This window comes from Schistocerca cancellata, unplaced genomic scaffold (assembly GCF_023864275.1).
Source record: "Schistocerca cancellata isolate TAMUIC-IGC-003103 unplaced genomic scaffold, iqSchCanc2.1 HiC_scaffold_827, whole genome shotgun sequence".
Lineage (NCBI taxonomy): Eukaryota > Metazoa > Arthropoda > Insecta > Orthoptera > Acrididae > Schistocerca > Schistocerca cancellata.
The window spans coordinates 240620-258404 of NW_026046838.1; the positions used below are offsets into that span (position 1 = coordinate 240620).

Genomic DNA, 17785 nt, shown 5'->3' on the forward strand with positions numbered 1-17785 from the left:
CTGTAGTGGGGCTCATAAACGAATGACATCGCCAAGCATGACATTATACTACAAAATGCATACAAAACAGTGTTCCGCCTACACATCCAGTAAACCTCTGATGCAAGTAGAGCACTCTTTATCGGTTGTAGAACTTCCCCTTCATTCAGTGCACTGCCATCTGTTAGATGCTGCTCGAGCTAGCTCTGCTCTCAGCAGCAAAGTTAAAAAAATGAATGCCTTCTGTGAGGGTCGAACTCACGACCCCTGGTTTAAAAGACCAGTGCTCTACCACTGAGCTAAGAAGGCCGCAGCTTTGCCTTCGTGAGCTACTCCCGAATTGTCACGTCATCATACTGAATCTTACAGCCCTCGACCAGATATCGGATTTGACACACAGATGCTGCTGGAGGTGTCCACCTTACCGTTTTCCAACTCTCTTCACTGTTTCACCCTTACGATCGACGACGAGCGTCAAGCCACCAAAGGTTTGCGGTCTGCGCAAAACTTGACCTAGTGCACAGCTTGTGGGATAGCGTGGCTCTACTGTGAAACGCGCCTTTCGACTCCTCTCTCTGGCTACATCGTCCACAGTGGCACTGGGGGCTTCATGTAAGGCGACTGCACGCCGCTCGGCCAACAGCGGCCTACTGCAGACCGACACTTAAGAGACGCCAAATGCAGATCGACATCGAGAGAGAGGCCCTGTCATATGGCACTCGCGGTGTATACGCCGAAATGAAATGTAAATAATACATCTTTTGTAGTGGTCGTCGCTCTACTGCAGTGTCACACATGCCGAATGAATAGGAAAACGGTAGAACGTCCGCATAGGGCCATCTTGTTACCTCCACTGTCACGTGGCTGAATGTGTATAAGGCTGGGTGGCATCATTCAAACACAGCCAAATTGTCACACTAGCTGTGTATCTCTATCAAAGTGGACATACGTCCTCACCTCGGTGGCGATTAAAACGATTTCGCCCCCGGGTGGGCTCGAACCACCAACCTTTCGGTTAACAGCCGAACGCGCTAGCCGATTGCGCCACGGAGGCCTTGACTTTCGGTCACTTCTGCTCTCTTTATCAATGCAAGTCGTATACTTTTCGCAGGCACCTCGCAGAGTGGTAGTATCTGCTTACGCCTCTTCACATGGATAACGTGCATGCACACTGTAGTGGGGCTCATAAACGAATGACATCGCCAAGCATGACATTATACTACAAAATGCATACAAAACAGTGTTCCGCCTACACATCCAGTAAACCTCTGATGCAAGTAGAGCACTCTTTATCGGTTGTAGAACTTCCCCTTCATTCAGTGCACTGCCATCTGTTAGATGCTGCTCGAGCTAGCTCTGCTCTCAGCAGCAAAGTTAAAAAAATGAATGCCTTCTGTGAGGGTCGAACTCACGACCCCTGGTTTACGAGACCAGTGCTCTACCACTGAGCTAAGAAGGCCGCAGCTTTGCGTTCGTGAGCTACTCCCGAATTGTCACGTCATCATACTGAATCTTACAGCCCTCGACCAGATATCGGATTTGACACACAGATGCTGCTGGAGGTGTCCACCTTACCGTTTTCCAACTCTCTTCACTGTTTCACCCTTACGATCGACGACGAGCGTCAAGCCACCAAAGGTTTGCGGTCTGCGCAAAACTTGACCTAGTGCACAGCTTGTGGGATAGCGTGGCTCTACTGTGAAACGCGCCTTTCGACTCCTCTCTCTGGCTACATCGTCCACAGTGGCACTGGGGGCTTCATGTAAGGCGACTGCACGCCGCTCGGCCAACAGCGGCCTACTGCAGACCGACACTTAAGAGACGCCAAATGCAGATCGACATCGAGAGAGAGGCCCTGTCATATGGCACTCGCGGTGTATACGCCGAAATGAAATGTAAATAATACATCTTTTGTAGTGGTCGTCGCTCTACTGCAGTGTCACACATGCCGAATGAATAGGAAAACGGTAGAACGTCCGCATAGGGCCATGTTGTTACCTCCACTGTCACGTGGCTGAATGTGTATAAGGCTGGGTGGCATCATTCAAACACAGCCAAATTGTCACACTAGCTGTGTATCTCTATCAAAGTGGACATACGTCCTCACCTCGGTGGCGATTAAAACGATTTCGCCCCCGGGTGGGCTCGAACCACCAACCTTTCGGTTAACAGCCGAACGCGCTAGCCGATTGCGCCACGGAGGCCTTGACTTTCGGTCACTTCTGCTCTCTTTATCAAGGCAAGTCGTATACTTTTCGCAGGCACCTCGCAGAGTGGTAGTATCTGCTTACGCCTCTTCACATGGATAACGTGCATGCACACTGTAGTGGGGCTCATAAACGAATGACATCGCCAAGCATGACATTATACTACAAAATGCATACAAAACAGTGTTCCGCCTACACATCCAGTAAACCTCTGATGCAAGTAGAGCACTCTTTATCGGTTGTAGAACTTCCCCTTCATTCAGTGCACTGCCATCTGTTAGATGCTGCTCGAGCTAGCTCTGCTCTCAGCAGCAAAGTTAAAAAAATGAATGCCTTCTGTGAGGGTCGAACTCACGACCCCTGGTTTAAAAGACCAGTGCTCTACCACTGAGCTAAGAAGGCCGCAGCTTTGCCTTCGTGAGCTACTCCCGAATTGTCACGTCATCATACTGAATCTTACAGCCCTCGACCAGATATCGGATTTGACACACAGATGCTGCTGGAGGTGTCCACCTTACCGTTTTCCAACTCTCTTCACTGTTTCACCCTTACGATCGACGACGAGCGTCAAGCCACCAAAGGTTTGCGGTCTGCGCAAAACTTGACCTAGTGCACAGCTTGTGGGATAGCGTGGCTCTACTGTGAAACGCGCCTTTCGACTCCTCTCTCTGGCTACATCGTCCACAGTGGCACTGGGGGCTTCATGTAAGGCGACTGCACGCCGCTCGGCCAACAGCGGCCTACTGCAGACCGACACTTAAGAGACGCCAAATGCAGATCGACATCGAGAGAGAGGCCCTGTCATATGGCACTCGCGGTGTATACGCCGAAATGAAATGTAAATAATACATCTTTTGTAGTGGTCGTCGCTCTACTGCAGTGTCACACATGCCGAATGAATAGGAAAACGGTAGAACGTCCGCATAGGGCCATGTTTTTACCTCCACTGTCACGTGGCTGAATGTGTATAAGGCTGGGTGGCATCATTCAAACACAGCCAAATTGTCACACTAGCTGTGTATCTCTATCAAAGTGGACATACGTCCTCACCTCGGTGGCGATTAAAACGATTTCGCCCCCGGGTGGGCTCGAACCACCAACCTTTCGGTTAACAGCCGAACGCGCTAGCCGATTGCGCCACGGAGGCCTTGACTTTCGGTCACTTCTGCTCTCTTTATCAATGCAAGTCGTATGCTTTTCGCAGGCACCTCGCAGAGTGGTAGTATCTGCTTACGCCTCTTCACATGGATAACGTGCATGCACACTGTAGTGCGGCTCATAAACGAATGACATCGCCAAGCATGACATTATACTACAAAATGCATACAAAACAGTGTTCCGCCTACACATCCAGTAAACCTCTGATGCAAGTAGAGCACTCTTTATCGGTTGTAGAACTTCCCCTTCATTCAGTGCACTGCCATCTGTTAGATGCTGCTCGAGCTAGCTCTGCTCTCAGCAGCAAAGTTAAAAAAATGAATGCCTTCTGTGAGGGTCGAACTCACGACCCCTGGTTTAAAAGACCAGTGCTCTACCACTGAGCTAAGAAGGCCGCAGCTTTGCCTTCGTGAGCTACTCCCGAATTGTCACGTCATCATACTGAATCTTACAGCCCTCGACCAGATATCGGATTTGACACACAGATGCTGCTGGAGGTGTCCACCTTACCGTTTTCCAACTCTCTTCACTGTTTCACCCTTACGATCGACGACGAGCGTCAAGCCACCAAAGGTTTGCGGTCTGCGCAAAACTTGACCTAGTGCACAGCTTGTGGGATAGCGTGGCTCTACTGTGAAACGCGCCTTTCGACTCCTCTCTCTGGCTACATCGTCCACAGTGGCACTGGGGGCTTCATGTAAGGCGACTGCACGCCGCTCGGCCAACAGCGGCCTACTGCAGACCGACACTTAAGAGACGCCAAATGCAGATCGACATCGAGAGAGAGGCCCTGTCATATGGCACTCGCGGTGTATACGCCGAAATGAAATGTAAATAATACATCTTTTGTAGTGGTCGTCGCTCTACTGCAGTGTCACACATGCCGAATGAATAGGAAAACGGTAGAACGTCCGTATAGGGCCATGTTTTTACCTCCACTGTCACGTGGCTGAATGTGTATAAGGCTGGGTGGCATCATTCAAACACAGCCAAATTGTCACACTAGCTGTGTATCTCTATCAAAGTGGACATACGTCCTCACCTCGGTGGCGATTAAAACGATTTCGCCCCCGGGTGGGCTCGAACCACCAACCTTTCGGTTAACAGCCGAACGCGCTAGCCGATTGCGCCACGGAGGCCTTGACTTTCGGTCACTTCTGCTCTCTTTATCAATGCAAGTCGTATGCTTTTCGCAGGCACCTCGCAGAGTGGTAGTATCTGCTTACGCCTCTTCACATGGATAACGTGCATGCACACTGTAGTGCGGCTCATAAACGAATGACATCGCCAAGCATGACATTATACTACAAAATGCATACAAAACAGTGTTCCGCCTACACATCCAGTAAACCTCTGATGCAAGTAGAGCACTCTTTATCGGTTGTAGAACTTCCCCTTCATTCAGTGCACTGCCATCTGTTAGATGCTGCTCGAGCTAGCTCTGCTCTCAGCAGCAAAGTTAAAAAAATGAATGCCTTCTGTGAGGGTCGAACTCACGACCCCTGGTTTAAAAGACCAGTGCTCTACCACTGAGCTAAGAAGGCCGCAGCTTTGCGTTCGTGAGCTACTCCCGAATTGTCACGTCATCATACTGAATCTTACAGCCCTCGACCAGATATCGGATTTGACACACAGATGCTGCTGGAGGTGTCCACCTTACCGTTTTCCAACTCTCTTCACTGTTTCACCCTTACGATCGACGACGAGCGTCAAGCCACCAAAGGTTTGCGGTCTGCGCAAAACTTGACCTAGTGCACAGCTTGTGGGATAGCGTGGCTCTACTGTGAAACGCGCCTTTCGACTCCTCTCTCTGGCTACATCGTCCACAGTGGCACTGGGGGCTTCATGTAAGGCGACTGCACGCCGCTCGGCCAACAGCGGCCTACTGCAGACCGACACTTAAGAGACGCCAAATGCAGATCGACATCGAGAGAGAGGCCCTGTCATATGGCACTCGCGGTGTATACGCCGAAATGAAATGTAAATAATACATCTTTTGTAGTGGTCGTCGCTCTACTGCAGTGTCACACATGCCGAATGAATAGGAAAACGGTAGAACGTCCGCATAGGGCCATGTTTTTACCTCCACTGTCACGTGGCTGAATGTGTATAAGGCTGGGTGGCATCATTCAAACACAGCCAAATTGTCACACTAGCTGTGTATCTCTATCAAAGTGGACATACGTCCTCACCTCGGTGGCGATTAAAACGATTTCGCCCCCGGGTGGGCTCGAACCACCAACCTTTCGGTTAACAGCCGAACGCGCTAGCCGATTGCGCCACGGAGGCCTTGACTTTCGGTCACTTCTGCTCTCTTTATCAAGGCAAGTCGTATACTTTTCGCAGGCACCTCGCAGAGTGGTAGTATCTGCTTACGCCTCTTCACATGGATAACGTGCATGCACACTGTAGTGGGGCTCATAAACGAATGACATCGCCAAGCATGACATTATACTACAAAATGCATACAAAACAGTGTTCCGCCTACACATCCAGTAAACCTCTGATGCAAGTAGAGCACTCTTTATCGGTTGTAGAACTTCCCCTTCATTCAGTGCACTGCCATCTGTTAGATGCTGCTCGAGCTAGCTCTGCTCTCAGCAGCAAAGTTAAAAAAATGAATGCCTTCTGTGAGGGTCGAACTCACGACCCCTGGTTTAAAAGACCAGTGCTCTACCACTGAGCTAAGAAGGCCGCAGCTTTGCCTTCGTGAGCTACTCCCGAATTGTCACGTCATCATACTGAATCTTACAGCCCTCGACCAGATATCGGATTTGACACACAGATGCTGCTGGAGGTGTCCACCTTACCGTTTTCCAACTCTCTTCACTGTTTCACCCTTACGATCGACGACGAGCGTCAAGCCACCAAAGGTTTGCGGTCTGCGCAAAACTTGACCTAGTGCACAGCTTGTGGGATAGCGTGGCTCTACTGTGAAACGCGCCTTTCGACTCCTCTCTCTGGCTACATCGTCCACAGTGGCACTGGGGGCTTCATGTAAGGCGACTGCACGCCGCTCGGCCAACAGCGGCCTACTGCAGACCGACACTTAAGAGACGCCAAATGCAGATCGACATCGAGAGAGAGGCCCTGTCATATGGCACTCGCGGTGTATACGCCGAAATGAAATGTAAATAATACATCTTTTGTAGTGGTCGTCGCTCTACTGCAGTGTCACACATGCCGAATGAATAGGAAAACGGTAGAACGTCCGCATAGGGCCATGTTTTTACCTCCACTGTCACGTGGCTGAATGTGTATAATGCTGGGTGGCATCATTCAAACACAGCCAAATTGTCACACTAGCTGTGTATCTCTATCAAAGTGGACATACGTCCTCACCTCGGTGGCGATTAAAACGATTTCGCCCCCGGGTGGGCTCGAACCACCAACCTTTCGGTTAACAGCCGAACGCGCTAGCCGATTGCGCCACGGAGGCCTTGACTTTCGGTCACTTCTGCTCTCTTTATCAAGGCAAGTCGTATACTTTTCGCAGGCACCTCGCAGAGTGGTAGTATCTGCTTACGCCTCTTCACATGGATAACGTGCATGCACACTGTAGTGGGGCTCATAAACGAATGACATCGCCAAGCATGACATTATACTACAAAATGCATACAAAACAGTGTTCCGCCTACACATCCAGTAAACCTCTGATGCAAGTAGAGCACTCTTTATCGGTTGTAGAACTTCCCCTTCATTCAGTGCACTGCCATCTGTTAGATGCTGCTCGAGCTAGCTCTGCTCTCAGCAGCAAAGTTAAAAAAATGAATGCCTTCTGTGAGGGTCGAACTCACGACCCCTGGTTTAAAAGACCAGTGCTCTACCACTGAGCTAAGAAGGCCGCAGCTTTGCCTTCGTGAGCTACTCCCGAATTGTCACGTCATCATACTGAATCTTACAGCCCTCGACCAGATATCGGATTTGACACACAGATGCTGCTGGAGGTGTCCACCTTACCGTTTTCCAACTCTCTTCACTGTTTCACCCTTACGATCGACGACGAGCGTCAAGCCACCAAAGGTTTGCGGTCTGCGCAAAACTTGACCTAGTGCACAGCTTGTGGGATAGCGTGGCTCTACTGTGAAACGCGCCTTTCGACTCCTCTCTCTGGCTACATCGTCCACAGTGGCACTGGGGGCTTCATGTAAGGCGACTGCACGCCGCTCGGCCAACAGCGGCCTACTGCAGACCGACACTTAAGAGACGCCAAATGCAGATCGACATCGAGAGAGAGGCCCTGTCATATGGCACTCGCGGTGTATACGCCGAAATGAAATGTAAATAATACATCTTTTGTAGTGGTCGTCGCTCTACTGCAGTGTCACACATGCCGAATGAATAGGAAAACGGTAGAACGTCCGCATAGGGCCATGTTTTTACCTCCACTGTCACGTGGCTGAATGTGTATAAGGCTGGGTGGCATCATTCAAACACAGCCAAATTGTCACACTAGCTGTGTATCTCTATCAAAGTGGACATACGTCCTCACCTCGGTGGCGATTAAAACGATTTCGCCCCCGGGTGGGCTCGAACCACCAACCTTTCGGTTAACAGCCGAACGCGCTAGCCGATTGCGCCACGGAGGCCTTGACTTTCGGTCACTTCTGCTCTCTTTATCAAGGCAAGTCGTATACTTTTCGCAGGCACCTCGCAGAGTGGTAGTATCTGCTTACGCCTCTTCACATGGATAACGTGCATGCACACTGTAGTGGGGCTCATAAACGAATGACATCGCCAAGCATGACATTATACTACAAAATGCATACAAAACAGTGTTCCGCCTACACATCCAGTAAACCTCTGATGCAAGTAGAGCACTCTTTATCGGTTGTAGAACTTCCCCTTCATTCAGTGCACTGCCATCTGTTAGATGCTGCTCGAGCTAGCTCTGCTCTCAGCAGCAAAGTTAAAAAAATGAATGCCTTCTGTGAGGGTCGAACTCACGACCCCTGGTTTAAAAGACCAGTGCTCTACCACTGAGCTAAGAAGGCCGCAGCTTTGCCTTCGTGAGCTACTCCCGAATTGTCACGTCATCATACTGAATCTTACAGCCCTCGACCAGATATCGGATTTGACACACAGATGCTGCTGGAGGTGTCCACCTTACCGTTTTCCAACTCTCTTCACTGTTTCACCCTTACGATCGACGACGAGCGTCAAGCCACCAAAGGTTTGCGGTCTGCGCAAAACTTGACCTAGTGCACAGCTTGTGGGATAGCGTGGCTCTACTGTGAAACGCGCCTTTCGACTCCTCTCTCTGGCTACATCGTCCACAGTGGCACTGGGGGCTTCATGTAAGGCGACTGCACGCCGCTCGGCCAACAGCGGCCTACTGCAGACCGACACTTAAGAGACGCCAAATGCAGATCGACATCGAGAGAGAGGCCCTGTCATATGGCACTCGCGGTGTATACGCCGAAATGAAATGTAAATAATACATCTTTTGTAGTGGTCGTCGCTCTACTGCAGTGTCACACATGCCGAATGAATAGGAAAACGGTAGAACGTCCGCATAGGGCCATGTTTTTACCTCCACTGTCACGTGGCTGAATGTGTATAAGGCTGGGTGGCATCATTCAAACACAGCCAAATTGTCACACTAGCTGTGTATCTCTATCAAAGTGGACATACGTCCTCACCTCGGTGGCGATTAAAACGATTTCGCCCCCGGGTGGGCTCGAACCACCAACCTTTCGGTTAACAGCCGAACGCGCTAGCCGATTGCGCCACGGAGGCCTTGACTTTCGGTCACTTCTGCTCTCTTTATCAAGGCAAGTCGTATACTTTTCGCAGGCACCTCGCAGAGTGGTAGTATCTGCTTACGCCTCTTCACATGGATAACGTGCATGCACACTGTAGTGGGGCTCATAAACGAATGACATCGCCAAGCATGACATTATACTACAAAATGCATACAAAACAGTGTTCCGCCTACACATCCAGTAAACCTCTGATGCAAGTAGAGCACTCTTTATCGGTTGTAGAACTTCCCCTTCATTCAGTGCACTGCCATCTGTTAGATGCTGCTCGAGCTAGCTCTGCTCTCAGCAGCAAAGTTAAAAAAATGAATGCCTTCTGTGAGGGTCGAACTCACGACCCCTGGTTTAAAAGACCAGTGCTCTACCACTGAGCTAAGAAGGCCGCAGCTTTGCCTTCGTGAGCTACTCCCGAATTGTCACGTCATCATACTGAATCTTACAGCCCTCGACCAGATATCGGATTTGACACACAGATGCTGCTGGAGGTGTCCACCTTACCGTTTTCCAACTCTCTTCACTGTTTCACCCTTACGATCGACGACGAGCGTCAAGCCACCAAAGGTTTGCGGTCTGCGCAAAACTTGACCTAGTGCACAGCTTGTGGGATAGCGTGGCTCTACTGTGAAACGCGCCTTTCGACTCCTCTCTCTGGCTACATCGTCCACAGTGGCACTGGGGGCTTCATGTAAGGCGACTGCACGCCGCTCGGCCAACAGCGGCCTACTGCAGACCGACACTTAAGAGACGCCAAATGCAGATCGACATCGAGAGAGAGGCCCTGTCATATGGCACTCGCGGTGTATACGCCGAAATGAAATGTAAATAATACATCTTTTGTAGTGGTCGTCGCTCTACTGCAGTGTCACACATGCCGAATGAATAGGAAAACGGTAGAACGTCCGCATAGGGCCATGTTTTTACCTCCACTGTCACGTGGCTGAATGTGTATAAGGCTGGGTGGCATCATTCAAACACAGCCAAATTGTCACACTAGCTGTGTATCTCTATCAAAGTGGACATACGTCCTCACCTCGGTGGCGATTAAAACGATTTCGCCCCCGGGTGGGCTCGAACCACCAACCTTTCGGTTAACAGCCGAACGCGCTAGCCGATTGCGCCACGGAGGCCTTGACTTTCGGTCACTTCTGCTCTCTTTATCAAGGCAAGTCGTATACTTTTCGCAGGCACCTCGCAGAGTGGTAGTATCTGCTTACGCCTCTTCACATGGATAACGTGCATGCACACTGTAGTGGGGCTCATAAACGAATGACATCGCCAAGCATGACATTATACTACAAAATGCATACAAAACAGTGTTCCGCCTACACATCCAGTAAACCTCTGATGCAAGTAGAGCACTCTTTATCGGTTGTAGAACTTCCCCTTCATTCAGTGCACTGCCATCTGTTAGATGCTGCTCGAGCTAGCTCTGCTCTCAGCAGCAAAGTTAAAAAAATGAATGCCTTCTGTGAGGGTCGAACTCACGACCCCTGGTTTAAAAGACCAGTGCTCTACCACTGAGCTAAGAAGGCCGCAGCTTTGCCTTCGTGAGCTACTCCCGAATTGTCACGTCATCATACTGAATCTTACAGCCCTCGACCAGATATCGGATTTGACACACAGATGCTGCTGGAGGTGTCCACCTTACCGTTTTCCAACTCTCTTCACTGTTTCACCCTTACGATCGACGACGAGCGTCAAGCCACCAAAGGTTTGCGGTCTGCGCAAAACTTGACCTAGTGCACAGCTTGTGGGATAGCGTGGCTCTACTGTGAAACGCGCCTTTCGACTCCTCTCTCTGGCTACATCGTCCACAGTGGCACTGGGGGCTTCATGTAAGGCGACTGCACGCCGCTCGGCCAACAGCGGCCTACTGCAGACCGACACTTAAGAGACGCCAAATGCAGATCGACATCGAGAGAGAGGCCCTGTCATATGGCACTCGCGGTGTATACGCCGAAATGAAATGTAAATAATACATCTTTTGTAGTGGTCGTCGCTCTACTGCAGTGTCACACATGCCGAATGAATAGGAAAACGGTAGAACGTCCGCATAGGGCCATGTTTTTACCTCCACTGTCACGTGGCTGAATGTGTATAAGGCTGGGTGGCATCATTCAAACACAGCCAAATTGTCACACTAGCTGTGTATCTCTATCAAAGTGGACATACGTCCTCACCTCGGTGGCGATTAAAACGATTTCGCCCCCGGGTGGGCTCGAACCACCAACCTTTCGGTTAACAGCCGAACGCGCTAGCCGATTGCGCCACGGAGGCCTTGACTTTCGGTCACTTCTGCTCTCTTTATCAAGGCAAGTCGTATACTTTTCGCAGGCACCTCGCAGAGTGGTAGTATCTGCTTACGCCTCTTCACATGGATAACGTGCATGCACACTGTAGTGGGGCTCATAAACGAATGACATCGCCAAGCATGACATTATACTACAAAATGCATACAAAACAGTGTTCCGCCTACACATCCAGTAAACCTCTGATGCAAGTAGAGCACTCTTTATCGGTTGTAGAACTTCCCCTTCATTCAGTGCACTGCCATCTGTTAGATGCTGCTCGAGCTAGCTCTGCTCTCAGCAGCAAAGTTAAAAAAATGAATGCCTTCTGTGAGGGTCGAACTCACGACCCCTGGTTTAAAAGACCAGTGCTCTACCACTGAGCTAAGAAGGCCGCAGCTTTGCCTTCGTGAGCTACTCCCGAATTGTCACGTCATCATACTGAATCTTACAGCCCTCGACCAGATATCGGATTTGACACACAGATGCTGCTGGAGGTGTCCACCTTACCGTTTTCCAACTCTCTTCACTGTTTCACCCTTACGATCGACGACGAGCGTCAAGCCACCAAAGGTTTGCGGTCTGCGCAAAACTTGACCTAGTGCACAGCTTGTGGGATAGCGTGGCTCTACTGTGAAACGCGCCTTTCGACTCCTCTCTCTGGCTACATCGTCCACAGTGGCACTGGGGGCTTCATGTAAGGCGACTGCACGCCGCTCGGCCAACAGCGGCCTACTGCAGACCGACACTTAAGAGACGCCAAATGCAGATCGACATCGAGAGAGAGGCCCTGTCATATGGCACTCGCGGTGTATACGCCGAAATGAAATGTAAATAATACATCTTTTGTAGTGGTCGTCGCTCTACTGCAGTGTCACACATGCCGAATGAATAGGAAAACGGTAGAACGTCCGCATAGGGCCATGTTTTTACCTCCACTGTCACGTGGCTGAATGTGTATAAGGCTGGGTGGCATCATTCAAACACAGCCAAATTGTCACACTAGCGTCTCTTAAGTGTCGGTCTGCAGTAGGCCGCTGTTGGCCGAGCGGCGTGCAGTCGCCTTACATGAAGCCCCCAGTGCCACTAAGGACGATGTAGCCAGAGAGAGGAGTCGAAAGGTGCGTTTCACAGTAGAGCCACGCTATCCCACAAGCTGTGCACTAGGTCAAGTTTTGCGCAGACCGCAAACCTTTGGTGGCTTGACGCTCGTCGTCGATCGTAAGGGTGAAACAGCGAAGAGAGTTGGAAAACGGTAAGGTGGACACCTCCAGCAGCATCTGTGTGTCAAATCCGATATCTGGTCGAGGGCTGTAAGATTCAGTATGATGACGTGACAATTCGGGAGTAGCTCACGAACGCAAAGCTGCGGCCTTCTTAGCTCAGTGGTAGAGCACTGGCGCATTCGCGCCTCGTCTTCGGCGCGAGACGGACGTGTGGCGGCCGCTGCGGACGTTTCGTGTCAACAAGGCTGTTTTCCTGCGAGCTAGGTAGGCCGGCTCGCAAGCGCATTACTTAACTTTATTGTGTATTGATTTGTTGAAAATGAGAAAAGACACGATAAAATTCTCTTTCGATAGAAATTTCGTACGACCGAAAGCTTTTGAAATCAAACTGTGGCTAACGGAAAAAGTTGGAATTACTAAAGATGACTTAGTTGGAGTTCATTTGTCGTTTGTGACTAACTCGGCATATGTGAAATTGGCAAACCCTGCTAAATGTGTCGAAATTGTTGAACAATGTGGTGGTATTATTAAGTTCAATCACTTAGATGGCTCAGTTAGCGATGTTGTAGTATCCTATGCTGGGATGGGAATACGAACAGTAAGAGTGTTTGAGCTTCCTTTTGAAATGCCTGTAGTTGAAATCAATCGTGTTCTCGGGGCGTATGGCAGAGTAATTTCCAATGTTGCGGAATTGTGGTCAGAACCACACATGTTTCCCGTTCTGAATGGCGTTCGCCAGGTTAAGATCGAACTTCTCAAGCACATTCCTTCCTTTGTAATTATTGGAGGATACCGTGCGTTGATCATTTACGATGGACAGCCTCGCACCTATGCCATTTGTAACTCGACAGAGCACGTACGTGCTGAGTGTAGTAGACGGAGGGTTCCTCAATTATCAAGTGAAGAGTCCGCAAGTGCAGGGCCTGTAGTTCAACTGAAGATGACGTACGCTGCTGCCACGTCACCTTTGCGATCAGCTCGGCAGACATCTTTCGAACTGGGGGAACAATGCGAGCATCCAGAGGGTGTTTTCAGCCATATAGACAGTAGTAGTGCCGTAGCTATGACTAACCATACAGCGCCCCAGCGCAACATCAGTGAAAGTCAGGTACCTGTAAATTACGACTGTGCCGCTCCTTCTTGTAGCTCGCGAGCAGAACCTTCTGCGGTTGCTGTGGATACCTCACTGCAACCGCCTGATAGCGAACGACAGGACGAGACCAACACGAACGTAGCGGCAACGGACGATCCAGTTAAGAATATTGTTGGGAAAGACATGATTATAGATCACTCACTCATCCAACTGACACAAGGAGTCAATGACTACGGTTCTGCTTCCCACAGCGCGGCTGACAGGCCACCTGCGACAGAGGCGAGTCTAAATGCAGTAGAACTTTCATCCACGCCTGGTGAAAAGAGCTGCGTAGGATCTTCGACTAGGACACAGGACCGGCTTGCATCGACGACTTCGTCTCCGCATTCGTCCGAAAAGTCCCCCGATTCGTCTCCAGAGAGGTCAAGATCGCCTCGGAAAACCAGGAAACGTCGCAAAAAGCGGTTAGCACACCAGGCTGCTGAAAGCTTAGCCCCGGCTCTGCGGGATAGGTTAAGGAGCATTCAGGAACAGACAACGATCGAAGACAATGGCCGGAGGGAACCTGAGGTCGGAAGCATATTATCGAATCTACGGAAATCAACTGAGTACGATGTCCGGGACAAAGGAGCACCAGGCCTCGAATTTTCAGACCATCAGGACGTAACTCATTCCCAACGTAGACAGTCTACCCACAATAGTCGTTCTGAATGGGCAGACGATACAGAGACAAAAACGCCACATATATCTGCGATCAATGATATGGAATGTTAACCGAAACGTCTCAAGCTCAAGACTACACTTTGAGCCCACGAATGGCACGTGAATTCGGAATACAAAGGCCTACTCGCCGAAAAGTCAAGTAAACAATAACAGCTCGTGCTCATGGATCAAACGTATCACGTAATGACTGTCAATATTAACAGGATCCAGAGTGCAACTAAAATTGCTGCCCTCAGGGACTTCATATATCAGTCCGATACCGATATTGCGCTTTTACAAGAAGTATGTTTTCAAAATTTGTATGTTCCGGGATTTACTGCAATCCTAAATGTCGCCTCCGAAAGCGCTTGCGGCACCGCTGTCCTGGTCAAGGAAGGTATTGCAATCACAGATGTAACCATGTTGGAATCGGGGCGGGGAATCAGTTTTAAGATTTTCAGTGTTACGATTTTAAATGTTTATGTGCCTTCGGGTAGCAATGGTCGAAAAGAAAGAGCCAATTTTTTTAAAAATGATCTAGTGTATTTACTAAAAGAAAATCCCGTTGATGTAATAGTCGGAGGTGACTGGAATTGTGTCCTACACAGGAAAGACCAAACGCCAAATTTCAACTTCTCCCAAGAACTAGACAGTCTTGTGAAAACAATGAAATGGCAGGACGCTTGGGAGGTCAAATACCCCGTGTCTGTCCAGTACACATATTTTAGCACTAAAGCGCAAAGTAGGATCGACCGCATATACGTAAGTTCAAATTTAGCTAGCGAAATCAGTGGCGTCGAACGCATACCAACTTTCTTTTCAGACCATCTAGCAGTAAGGTGCAGCATTGGACTTCCTAAACAGAAGACATACTGGGGCCGTCCTTTTTGGAAATTAAATATCGCCATGCTTCGAGATAACGCCCTAACCGAGCAGTTAGAAGCTTCTTGGCAACTTTCACTCCGACAAAGCCACAAATACCGGTCAACGATAGATTGGTGGACTTCATGCGCCAAACCGAAACTTAGATCTACTCTAATTTCTTACAGTAGGGAACGGGCACTTTGGTCTCGGCGCACTGTTGAATTCTATTATACTTGTCTGCGAGACCTTTATGATATGCCAATGTCCGAGACTGTCAGAACGAGTATAAAACAGGTCAAGGCCGAACTTATTAGTCTTAAACGCAAACAGCTGGAAGGAATGACAATAAAATCACGAGTTCACACCACAGTGGAAGAAGAACACGCTTCACTCTATCATCTACTCCAGCACGAAAAAAATCGTCGAAGAAATTTTATTCAGTCATTGCTCTCTGAAGATCAAAGTATTTTATATCAACAAAAAGATATTTTAAACGAGGCTCATAGGTATTATAATCAATTATACAGTGATCACCAGTATAACCCAGATCATGGACAGGAACTGCTCCGAAACTGTGATATGGAACAAATAGTAACTGAAGAACAAAACAGGAGTCTCACGGTTGAAATCCTGTCTGAAGACATTTTAGAAGTAATCAAAAGCTCACCTGTTAAAAAATCACCTGGGCCCGACGGTTTACCCTTAGAATTTTATTCCAAATATTGGCATATTATAAGGAATAAATTCACACAAGTCGTCAACGAAATTTTGAGTGGAGGGCACATACCTGACGAAATGAAAGAGTGTGTCACTGTTTTACTTCCTAAGGGAAACAATTCGGATGTCAAACAGCTCAACAAAATGAGACCGATATCTTTAATGAACTCTGATTATAAAATTATTGCCAGGGTAGTCAAAAACAGACTCCGACCGGTGTTTGATACAGTAATTGGTCCCCATCAAACGTGTCTCCCGGGTCGGAATATTTTTAAAACAGTCTGCGAATACCGGGACATAATCAGTATCTTCTCAACGACATTGACAAAGGCTGGTCTCGTTTTTATCGACTTTTCAAAAGCCTTTGATAGGGTAAACCACGAATATTTATTTACCACAATGATGCATATAGGTTTTAACGACAACTTTTTAATTGTCTTACAAAATTTATTGCAAGGCATGAAAACCAAAATTTTAATAAATGGACACTATACTAAAGATGTCGAAATAGCAAACGGTGTCCCGCAGGGAAGTCCTTTATCAATGATGCTATTTGTGGTAGCACTAGAACCTTTGCTGAAACGATTAAACAAGGAATTAGCAGGCATCTCGATTTCAGGGGTCAGTAACGCTACCAACGCTTACGCCGACGACGTCGGAGTCATCGTCAGAAGTAATGACGATGTATTAAGACTGAGAGAGATTGTTCGCCTCTACTGCTCCGCAACGGGAGCGCAAATCAACGATATGAAAAGCTCCTTTCTAAATCTCCACGGCTTCAGGAACACTGCCCTCGAATGGGCCAGGTCTGTAGACCATCACACTGCGTTAGGTGTGAGGTTCTACCGATGCCCCCTGCGAACAACAACATTCAACTGGAAGAAGGTCTTACATAGTATTCGAGGTACTTTAATAATGAACCGACTTAGAGACTTGAACATTATCCAAAGGGTGCAATTAATCAACTGCGCTGTCCTTTCGAAAGCAGTATATGTAGGTCAAATACTGCCAATACCTAAAACGATATCCAAAACCATCATGAGCTTCATCTGCAAGTATGTTTGGAGAGGTGAGATATTTAAAGTGGCAGCCAGTACTATAACATTAAAACCGAGAGAAGGAGGCCTCGGACTGACCGATATCCGCCGCAAAACTACGGCTCTTTATATCAAGCGTACACTTAAGCTTTTAGAAGACCGCCACAGTAATTTATCATCGAAACTTTTCCAAATACTTAAACCGGAGAGTATGGAACCACCTATTAACATAAGTAAAATATCTTACAAATTGCAGCACATCAGATTCTACTATTTAGAACTCAGTTATCTGCACTGCATTGTCGCGGATAACAACAAAAGAAACTGCAGTTTCATAATGGATTGCCTTACTACAAAGGAACACCGAAACAGAATGGAATCAAAATATCCCACCCGCAACTGGCAAAATATATGGAAGAATATAAACAATAAAGTACTGTCCACCAATGTGCGTGGAGCCTGGTACAAGGTTGTCAATAATACCGTTGCCACAAATGAAAGATTACAGTCTATAGGATTGAGTGACACGAATCAGTGTCCACATTGTAATGTGATAGACACCCTACAGCATCGTCTAATATGCAACGGCTACCAGGTCATTTGGGACAGAGTCCGCCAACAGGTGGCGTTTATCAATCGGAACGACGGCAGACACCTTACTGTCGACATTCTCGTCAACCCTGAAAGCGTTGCTTTCCCTATTCAGAAGAATAATGTTACCCTATGGATACTGGGGAATTATGTCAATTATG

At 48.5% G+C, this 17785-nt stretch overlaps 21 non-coding genes across 21 annotated transcripts; all 21 read right to left on the reverse strand.

The window, feature by feature from the left end:
• Positions 1 to 216: 216 nt before the first annotated feature.
• On the reverse strand, positions 217 to 288 carry Trnak-uuu (transfer RNA lysine (anticodon UUU)). Its single transcript has one exon. It is a non-coding gene; the product is annotated as a tRNA-Lys (tRNA).
• A 671-nt stretch (positions 289 to 959) lies between these two features.
• Trnan-guu (transfer RNA asparagine (anticodon GUU)) lies at positions 960 to 1033 on the reverse strand. Its single transcript has one exon. It is a non-coding gene; the product is annotated as a tRNA-Asn (tRNA).
• A 333-nt stretch (positions 1034 to 1366) lies between these two features.
• Trnat-cgu (transfer RNA threonine (anticodon CGU)) lies at positions 1367 to 1438 on the reverse strand. Its single transcript has one exon. It is a non-coding gene; the product is annotated as a tRNA-Thr (tRNA).
• Positions 1439 to 2109: 671 nt separating this feature from the next.
• Trnan-guu (transfer RNA asparagine (anticodon GUU)) lies at positions 2110 to 2183 on the reverse strand. The gene has a single exon. It is a non-coding gene; the product is annotated as a tRNA-Asn (tRNA).
• Positions 2184 to 2516: 333 nt separating this feature from the next.
• Trnak-uuu (transfer RNA lysine (anticodon UUU)) lies at positions 2517 to 2588 on the reverse strand. The gene has a single exon. It is a non-coding gene; the product is annotated as a tRNA-Lys (tRNA).
• A 671-nt stretch (positions 2589 to 3259) lies between these two features.
• Trnan-guu (transfer RNA asparagine (anticodon GUU)) lies at positions 3260 to 3333 on the reverse strand. Its single transcript has one exon. It is a non-coding gene; the product is annotated as a tRNA-Asn (tRNA).
• A 333-nt stretch (positions 3334 to 3666) lies between these two features.
• Positions 3667 to 3738, reverse strand: Trnak-uuu (transfer RNA lysine (anticodon UUU)). The gene has a single exon. It is a non-coding gene; the product is annotated as a tRNA-Lys (tRNA).
• A 671-nt stretch (positions 3739 to 4409) lies between these two features.
• On the reverse strand, positions 4410 to 4483 carry Trnan-guu (transfer RNA asparagine (anticodon GUU)). Its single transcript has one exon. It is a non-coding gene; the product is annotated as a tRNA-Asn (tRNA).
• A 333-nt stretch (positions 4484 to 4816) lies between these two features.
• Positions 4817 to 4888, reverse strand: Trnak-uuu (transfer RNA lysine (anticodon UUU)). The gene has a single exon. It is a non-coding gene; the product is annotated as a tRNA-Lys (tRNA).
• Positions 4889 to 5559: 671 nt separating this feature from the next.
• On the reverse strand, positions 5560 to 5633 carry Trnan-guu (transfer RNA asparagine (anticodon GUU)). The gene has a single exon. It is a non-coding gene; the product is annotated as a tRNA-Asn (tRNA).
• Positions 5634 to 5966: 333 nt separating this feature from the next.
• On the reverse strand, positions 5967 to 6038 carry Trnak-uuu (transfer RNA lysine (anticodon UUU)). The gene has a single exon. It is a non-coding gene; the product is annotated as a tRNA-Lys (tRNA).
• Positions 6039 to 6709: 671 nt separating this feature from the next.
• Positions 6710 to 6783, reverse strand: Trnan-guu (transfer RNA asparagine (anticodon GUU)). Its single transcript has one exon. It is a non-coding gene; the product is annotated as a tRNA-Asn (tRNA).
• Positions 6784 to 7116: 333 nt separating this feature from the next.
• On the reverse strand, positions 7117 to 7188 carry Trnak-uuu (transfer RNA lysine (anticodon UUU)). The gene has a single exon. It is a non-coding gene; the product is annotated as a tRNA-Lys (tRNA).
• A 671-nt stretch (positions 7189 to 7859) lies between these two features.
• On the reverse strand, positions 7860 to 7933 carry Trnan-guu (transfer RNA asparagine (anticodon GUU)). The gene has a single exon. It is a non-coding gene; the product is annotated as a tRNA-Asn (tRNA).
• Positions 7934 to 8266: 333 nt separating this feature from the next.
• On the reverse strand, positions 8267 to 8338 carry Trnak-uuu (transfer RNA lysine (anticodon UUU)). Its single transcript has one exon. It is a non-coding gene; the product is annotated as a tRNA-Lys (tRNA).
• A 671-nt stretch (positions 8339 to 9009) lies between these two features.
• On the reverse strand, positions 9010 to 9083 carry Trnan-guu (transfer RNA asparagine (anticodon GUU)). The gene has a single exon. It is a non-coding gene; the product is annotated as a tRNA-Asn (tRNA).
• Positions 9084 to 9416: 333 nt separating this feature from the next.
• Positions 9417 to 9488, reverse strand: Trnak-uuu (transfer RNA lysine (anticodon UUU)). The gene has a single exon. It is a non-coding gene; the product is annotated as a tRNA-Lys (tRNA).
• A 671-nt stretch (positions 9489 to 10159) lies between these two features.
• Trnan-guu (transfer RNA asparagine (anticodon GUU)) lies at positions 10160 to 10233 on the reverse strand. Its single transcript has one exon. It is a non-coding gene; the product is annotated as a tRNA-Asn (tRNA).
• Positions 10234 to 10566: 333 nt separating this feature from the next.
• On the reverse strand, positions 10567 to 10638 carry Trnak-uuu (transfer RNA lysine (anticodon UUU)). Its single transcript has one exon. It is a non-coding gene; the product is annotated as a tRNA-Lys (tRNA).
• Positions 10639 to 11309: 671 nt separating this feature from the next.
• On the reverse strand, positions 11310 to 11383 carry Trnan-guu (transfer RNA asparagine (anticodon GUU)). The gene has a single exon. It is a non-coding gene; the product is annotated as a tRNA-Asn (tRNA).
• A 333-nt stretch (positions 11384 to 11716) lies between these two features.
• Trnak-uuu (transfer RNA lysine (anticodon UUU)) lies at positions 11717 to 11788 on the reverse strand. The gene has a single exon. It is a non-coding gene; the product is annotated as a tRNA-Lys (tRNA).
• Positions 11789 to 17785: the final 5997 nt, after the last annotated feature.